The sequence below is a fragment of the Pomacea canaliculata genome, linkage group LG6 (assembly GCF_003073045.1).
Source record: "Pomacea canaliculata isolate SZHN2017 linkage group LG6, ASM307304v1, whole genome shotgun sequence".
Taxonomy (NCBI): Eukaryota; Metazoa; Mollusca; class Gastropoda; order Architaenioglossa; family Ampullariidae; genus Pomacea; species Pomacea canaliculata.
The window spans coordinates 10749888-10758408 of NC_037595.1; the positions used below are offsets into that span (position 1 = coordinate 10749888).

General features: G+C 39.0%; 1 protein-coding gene and 1 long non-coding RNA gene across 2 annotated transcripts in view; one reads left to right on the forward strand and one right to left on the reverse strand.

Moving 5' to 3' along the window:
• Positions 1-2764, reverse strand: part of LOC112565716 — a 12693-nt gene extending 9929 nt beyond the window's left edge. Inside the window, exon 1 of the mRNA XM_025241385.1 lies at positions 299-2764. The gene's annotated coding sequence lies outside the window, so the exon portion shown is untranslated. The remainder of the gene's footprint in view (positions 1-298) is intronic.
• LOC112565718 overlaps positions 1-7629 on the forward strand; it is a 7974-nt gene extending 345 nt beyond the window's left edge. The window contains exons 2-4 of the long non-coding RNA XR_003099481.1: positions 2775-2985; positions 6641-6752; positions 7033-7629. This is a non-coding gene — a long non-coding RNA (uncharacterized LOC112565718). The remainder of the gene's footprint in view (positions 1-2774; positions 2986-6640; positions 6753-7032) is intronic.
• The last annotated feature ends 892 nt before the right edge of the window (positions 7630-8521 follow it).

Sequence of the window (8521 nt, forward strand, 5' to 3'; positions counted from 1 at the left end):
TTCCTCTCCATACATTTACATCGTCATATCTTTGTCTTTTGTGTTAGACGCTTGGTCTAATTAAATAGTTTGTCTGCCTTTCCAAAATGGCGCAAACATTTTTTCTTATCTCCGTTCTTGTTCTTGCCAATCCTGCTATATTTAGGTACAAACAGTTCTCGTACGTTACCAGCGCTCTTTAATGAATATTTACGAGCTCATGGTTTGATATTTCCTTATATTCACTATTTGATTATATGTTATTAATTTCAAAAAAATGAAAAACAAAATTCCTCGAAAGCGAACATGAGTAACTTACGAGCAGCTTCTTGTAGTTTAATTTTTAGAAGGCGTCTGTTAGACCCTGTCCATCCTCCTGGAATGTGTCTCCTTTAAATTGTTTGGAGCCGCTAACTGTTCGGCAATTGCCAGCGATGGAATCCTCCTTGTCTAGTCTTCAATGACCAAAAAAACAAGTGGCTTTCATCTGTCGACTCTCTCCTCACGCCGTGCGTCACCGCCCGAGGTTTCTCGCGAGCTCTCACGGAGGCCGTCCTCAATTCACGGCCCTCTTCAGCAGTACTAATAGGCTTTATCTCGCTCATTTCCTTACACCGAGAGGAGTTCAATGGTATTTACAAGGGGTGGTAGGTAATGTGATAGAGAATGGCATCACAATCAGACGATCATACAGCGAACATTGCCAGGAACACGAGGACCCGTAGAGAGGATAAGGTGAAGAAAGTAGAGGGGTAAACTTCTTACTGGAGATATTGTTCAGACAGCATGTAGCTTCCTAACTGTATGGAGAGACGGAGGCAGGGAATTCCAAAGACTGGGCCATAAAAGCGGAGTCTAAAAGATACATAGGTAAAGATAATGATAGGTAGGTTTATCGTTTACATATATGAATCTTACATCGTGCTGTAGATATATCGGTAAAATGGTTAGTAGCCAGTTGCGTAACTTCAAAGAACAACAGGTAACCACTCACCTTCCTCAAAAATATCATATACCTTTCTTTGGTACTCCTGACTTCCCGCATCCTCCTACCCGTCTACTGAGCTGAGGAAAGCGATTTCCAGCTAATGCTGACCGCCCTCTCCGACATTTTATACTAGAGATGGACTGTTTATTCATCTTTCTGTCTTCGACACATCCTGTCTTAACTTTCTTACAGTAATACCCAGTGACAGTTGATCACAAAGAGTAATACTGATCTCCAACTGTCTGCATTTTCTTCATACAATTGCTGCTGCTGCTGCTGCTGCTGATGATGATGATGATAATAATAATAATAATTTAAGAAAGCAAAAGATAAAAAGTGTCACCTTCAGTCAAATAGCAAAGCATTTTAACCAGGACCACCAGGCACACAGAACATCATGTAACAAGTTCTATGATATCTTTTTTCATAATTAAAAGGAAAAATTAAAGACATTGGAGTGAAAAACAGAAACAGGAAGTTTGTAACACTTTGCATCTTCCAACACCAATAATAGACTTGTATATTTTTATTACTGTCATTACTTTCTTTGGGGTGAATGTTTCCCTTTCTCTTCTAGACCGTCCGAAATGTAGGTGTTACATTAGACATCATTATTTCTTGACTCTCACTGAACTGGAGTCTGTAAGTCCATCTTTCTCCGCTTCGCATGCTCAGTCACATCCAACTCTACTCGTGTTTGCCACCAAAAAGTTAATTACTGCTTTTGTGTTCCAACTCTGCTTGTTGACCTCCCTAACCACTTACATACACTACATGGAAACTTTGCAAGGCTCAGAAAAGGCCGCTCGTACTGTCTTCTGTGGGCGAAAAAAGGAACGAGCCACACCCCTCCTCCTCGTGTTTGACTAGGTGTCAGTCCCACACTGTGCCACCCTTATCTTCACGACCTCGCCAGCAAACCTGTCTGACCTACAGACCACCTGACCACCTGTCGACCTCTCTAGTCTACCTGTGTTGCCCGCATCTCTGCTACTCATCAGACGGGAGAAAATCGACAGACCCACCATGTCAAGCCCTGTTGCTTGGAATTCTTTTCCACTTTCTGTGTTTGAAGCCTTCAAATACAGCCTCAATTATTTTTAAGGAAAAAAGAAATATCTTTCATAATCAAGAACAGTGTTCCATTCACTCAGTTTTGTTTTGTTTTTGTCATGGTGTCATCTGTTTGTGGATGCATTTGTTTCTCGTATCGCTCACTCGATTTATTTGTGGTCTTCTGTCTGCAGCGAATTCAGCACACGTTCACACGGAAACTTGCATTTTAAAAATTCAATTATTATATTTTTTTTTTCAGTCTAGTAATTCCCAGATTTCTGATCCATAGAACAATACACACGATATTTTGTGCCCCCCTCCAAAGAAAAAAGTAATAATCTTATCACCTCTGTGGTCTGCAAATTCATCTGAATCATCTGTGTTGTAAGCACTACATGACTCACTCAATTTGCAGTTAAGACTGAATTTTTTTCACTCGTGTCAATAACATTATCGTCCAACATACAAATTAGAAATGAACCAACTAGTATTAAGCTTGGTTTTAAATGTAATAATCTGCAGACGTACTGTGCTATCTAAGAAAATAACCCATGACTGTTTTCTATTGAAATGCAAAGAACCGGTGAAAGGAAACCTGTGACAGCCCTATGGATGTTGTTTATGTTGTTATTATTAGTCTCAGTACCCACACATCTTATAGATGCTGGGTGAGTAGTGATAAATAGCTTTTCATTTGATAGCTTGTTTACTATTTTTTAATTCTTTTTCTTAACATGTGTACAATTTTCAGGATGTGGAAGGGAAAGAGCACTCATCTCATGCGGGGAGACCTATTTTTAGCCCAGTGGAAATAACAGAAAATGTGTGCATACCTCACGTGACCGCTGACGTCACACCGAAACATTTCCCAGAAATGGAGTCAACGGAAAGCGATCCCTGCCACATTTTGATCATGGAACCTCAAAGTCTGTGGTTTGCGAATAGTAAAATATGTGATAAAGGTAAGTACCACATTGAATTTTGATAGTTTCTGCTAACATAGGTAAACACAGCTTAGCCTAACGTTCGCCGGCCGATGTGCAATTCCTCCATCTTGGATGTGCAATGTTTGTCGCTAGTCTTCCCACGACTGTCTAGCTCAAAGTGAGGCTTGTTCCATCGCGATGCTTCATATTTCTCATTTGATAATCTTAATAGGTTTCTTTTATCTCTTTCTTATCAGCATTCAGTTTTGAAATGTCATTAGACATTAATTGTATTCATTCACCCTTGGAGTCGTAAAGCTACATTCTTAAAGCTAAATTCTAAGATGGTGAATTAGGATAAAGCAGTAACTTCGGCAGCAGCACTTGCCTTAGCCTCAGCAATCAGACATTGTACAGAAATTCCTCACGTGCTTCTAACGTGCAAAGTCAATTCGTTTCTGACCTTTTGATGTGTTTTCTCCTGTTTTCTTCAGCCCTCCAAGGATTTCTTCAGCCCACTTTTCACCTCCGCTGGAGTATTAGTCATAATGTGGTATCAACATTGCGCTACCATGCTTTAAGTTTCCTACCAGCCAATCCTATGCCCTGTTTTTTTATTTACCGAGCCAATTCAAATGCCATTCTTTCATGCTAGGCCAGCCAGGTTGGAGTCTACTGTTCTTGTGACATGACCGGTCCTTTCAGTGAACAGGAAGCTTTGAACGGTTTTAATAGACTGGCAGCTATGACAAGATCACCCCTACCACCGGGTGGGTTTGCATGTTTGTAACATGCTGAGCTAAAATGTTTCCTGCAATTTCTTTCTCAGTCCTAAATTAATTAGGATTTAACTGAATCAGTGTGTGAGATGACTATCTAGTGTATGAAATGACTGCTGGTGTTTACGAGATGACTGTTCAGTGTGTGACATGAAATGACTGCTGGGTGTGAGATGACTGCCCAGTATGTGTGAGATGACTGCCCAGTATGTGTGAGATGACTGCCCAGTATGTGAGAAGACCAGTATGTGATCAGATCACTGCCAAATGTTTCAGGTGAGATGACTATTCAAATGTGAGAGATGACTGCCCAATATGTGAAAAAACATTGAACTGCTATATTATGACTGTTTAGTGTGTGAGATGACAGCAGTGTATAAGAAGACCGACTACCGGAAACTTCAACACTATTCCTTTACTTGGGGCTTCATCTCTCTCCTTCCCTCCATCACCTCTGCTTCCTTTCTTATTCTTTCTTTTCTTCTACTCTTCTCCAGTTTCTTCTGTCTTACAGGATGTAAGGTCAAGTAATGAGGGAAGGATCAGTGAGTGATGCTTGTTTTGAGCTCCCTGCTATAGACTCCAGAATGGCTTCCATAAGTTAAAACTGTGCTCTGGGTGTATAGAGTGATGGTCTAATAGAAGTTAAAATTTGTCTTAAAATATTTCTGTCTTTGAAAGCCCTTTTAAAGTCCTAGAAGGAGAAATAAATCACCAAGTACTTCCGCAATTTGGAGAACCTGAATTTGCCACGAGAAAAGGAAAAATTATTATGGATAAAGATAATTTTTTTTTTAGGAAAGTTCAACACTTTTATGAAGAACTGCATAAATTTCAACCACTAAAAATGTGAAAGTAAGTAGCCGTTACATAATGTGCTCCTGTACTAACTACTAAAGTGTCAGAATCTTTGGAGGGTTCTATTACATGGCCTGAGGCTGGTTCAGCACTAAAGAATATGAACAATAATAAAAGCCCTCGCCCAGAAGGTTCTACTGTTGAATTAAAAAAAATATTCTTTGTGGACATCAGAACTTTTCTTGTTAGATCAATTAATTAAGGCTTTGAAAAAGGCCAGTAATCAGTCTCACAAAGGCAAGGCATAATTACTGTCTACAGTTTGAAAACAGGAAATAATATGTTAGTGCTACTTTTCATTTCGCCAAGCACTTTTAGTCTTTAGTTAGGTTCTGTCCTTGGCTTGAATAGTTGACAAAAGCCTCATACTTGTGTATTTATTATTCCGTGTGTACATTTATCATTCTATTATTTCTGTACCACCAACCTGTTATGTTTGCTGTATGTCACGTGACTATTCTGCACATTGAAGACGTTTGTCTTTTATTATTTTTTCTGCATAATATTTTCTCCTTCCATCTTTCGATTACTATTCATGATTCCTGCTTGTCTCAAGCGTTGAGAGCATATTGTTAGGGTGATTATGCGCTAAATAAATCACACATTATTATTATTAGACCTAGGTTTGTCGTTAGAAACACAAAGTACACAAATAACAACGTGTCTGATGTAGTTTTGAGTGTCGGCAGCGGCAGCATGTCCCACACCATGACTGTTTGTTTTGTTTCTACACTCAGCATAGTCCGAATACTGCTTACCGGTGTTTTGACACGAATGAGTCATCAACAGAGTTTCTTGCTCAGCATATTTGGAACACCTGCCCATCCTTGCAAACAGTCTGTTCTTAATCATTGTAAATCCTGTTCAGTCGCTCAGTGTCTTAGTACCGTAGCTGTTCAACGTGATGGACGACAGGAAAATTAGAAAGGTGGATAGTGAGAGTTGAAAATTCAACAAGTATATAGCACCATATTTTTCACAGATGTTGGAGTGTGAAGCTGTGGGCTTACTTTGCCGAGAAGGCATCGCAGTTTACAAAGATCACAGTCTGAAATGCCATTTTAGCACAAATCATTCACCACATTGCAGTGAACTTTCCGAAGAAGCAAGGACAGAAAAGTCAGACCAACTGGTTGAACAGTTGAAAAAGCAACAAAATAGTTTGACCAAACCGAGCAAACCCAAGCAGGCGGTAACAAAAGCAAGTTTTATTGTTTAAGAAATATGATGATGATGTTTGTATTGACATTTATGTGTGAACAGACTTTTCTGATCATGAAGCAGAGCAAGCCCGACCCTCGCTCGTGGATGACAGACGAACATTTGGCCGCTGTTCTGCAAATTGCCACATGGGAAACGAGGGCAGATTTTGAAAAGCTCGTTAAAGAATTGCAAGAACTTCATTTTTCACATTAATTTCGTTAAGTGGAGACCACAATGTACGCATGTTTTCATCCCGTTATCACTAGGTTTCTTGTAGAGTCACGTGACGTGCATTTTTGGTATGTTGTCGGTACGCCGCATAGTTCCAGACAGGACGGTAAACAGAAAACTTTGCCCACCCCTGATGTTCTACCAGCCACTCCTTTTTTTTTTTTTTTTTTTTTTTGTTGTCCAGATTATCTTGGTTTCAAAATAAACGTCCTACCCGCAGACAGTCGCTTAATTTATTGTGCTTTAAGATGAGAACTAGCGTCTGCCTTCTTGGTTCTCCCGAACACATGTTCTGAAATGTAGCCCTAGAATAATAACCCAAAGGCCTTAGAAAACTCGACTAACGGAGGTTGGGAGACGAAAAGTCTTCCAGTTGAGGAGGTCTACTGGTCTTTTGGGAATTCGGCCGGGGACTAACGAGTAATTCAATATAAGGAGGGTCAGCCTAGTGAGGTCAGACTCTTATTATTAATGGAGCTTTTGCTGTTGTCTGCAACTGAGCACAAAACAAACTAACCTTCACAAATCAAACAAATAAGAGCTAAAGCTATGTTAGGAAACAGTATAGTTTGACAATGAAGACAACGAAATAACTAAGCCTTTATGCTTTTGTGTTTCAGGTTCTTAAGCAAGACGACATGACAGGAAGCTTCTAGGCAACAACTGAAACAACATTAGAAAATATATTCTGTGAGCAAGCGTGCAAACGAAGAACTGTTCGTCAAAACTAATGTGAGCGTACATGCATCTAATCTCTCCTATTCTACCCCAACCCCTCACACACACACACACACGACCCCCTTCAATCTGTGTCGTATCTTTAATTCCATTTCAAGATAATATGATAACAAGATATTAAAACTTTAAGGGAATTTCACATTTCATAATCATGAAAGGACGTTTAGCACATACACATTATTTTCTCTCTCTCTCTCTCTCTCTCTCTCACACACACACACAAACACAAACACACATAAATTTAATTATGATATGTGTTTATTTCTGTCTGTAGAAAAGCCTCTTATAAGAAAAAGCTGAGGAAGACTTCTCCGACCAACAAGGGCAGACTTCAGTGACCTACGATCTTCGAAAAGCAGTCCAGAGCTTACATCTGTTGATGAGGGGTATCATCAGTTAAACAAATGGACATGGTAGAAGCAGAAGAATTTTAAATGTTCCTCTTTCAGAGACAGGTGGAATTAGGTGCAGGAAAGAGTAGGGAAGAAAAAGAACTCTGAAAACTTGTTTGTGATCTTTGTTTTCCATGAGCAGGACTTGCTTTTCTTGCCAGCAGAAAACTTGAAAGTCATTCATGTGTGTCCGTGCTTATTGTGGGAATTTCCTCTAGATATACTGTTTAAAAGTCGATTCCCAACGATAAGTTTCAAACTACGATCCGAGGCTAAGACTGATGTTAGATTCTCAGGTGTATTTATTACATTTTGTGTCATTACATTTAAATATGGTTTCATATGCTTGTCTCTTATCATAAGATATATATAAAGAGAAAGAGAGATCTGAAATATTTTTGATGATATACAATCTGTTAAGAGTACTGATTTTGTGCAGGAAGTAGATGTGTCTACTAAATAAATATTGGTTTCCGCAGCGACTTTCTTCTGTGTTAGCTCAGTCTTCAAGCTTAGAAAGGAAAATCAATTCAGGTCTTAACAATATGAAAAAGAAAAAAAAAATAGAAGAGAAAAATGTCAACAACTTAATTGCTTCACGCGTCAAGCATGCGATAAATACCGTTTACATATATATATATACTGAACGAACAGCCGAGTCGCGTAAAACGAAAGCCTAGATAAGTAGCTCATGGGAGATAATTATAATTTATGAAAATTGTCTCCACTTAGACTGTCGCAGACTAACACGGTTAGCTTATTCTTAATGTCTCGACAGAGTTATAATAATCGTATACAGGTCGATTGTCATGCATCTCAATTTTTTGCTCTCTCTCAAATTTTTGCTAGCACGCAGACAATTAAGACAAAAAAGGGAAGCCTTAATAATACAATAAGGAAGGATACTTTTAAGGAACTCTATTGAATCACAATGAGATGAGTATAATATACATGATATGATTTATGGGTAAGTAAGACAATATAGACGGCATAATGAGGGTACTTCGTCAATTATTCAACCCCTTAATGACCTTTGTTTAATCAAAAATATCCCAATATCACAAAGCGGATATAAAAGTAAGTGAAAGCATACTAGTGTCACTGAGGAGAGAAAAACAAGAGCTTAGAGTGTGAGCTCGAACTTCTTTGCCAGGCTTGGAGAAAATCAGCCTTAAAGATGTGTGCTGCAGAGGCAGGCATGGGTTCCAAAATATCAGTTTGTTAGGGACACGCCACGATGCACACAATTAAACACATTGTCCACACGCGTTCTTTCTCTCTACAAATCACAAGACTTCTCCATGGGCTTCACATTTCTATATTTGCATAAATTCAATCCCGAATAATAATACAAATTCTTAGCAAAATAGA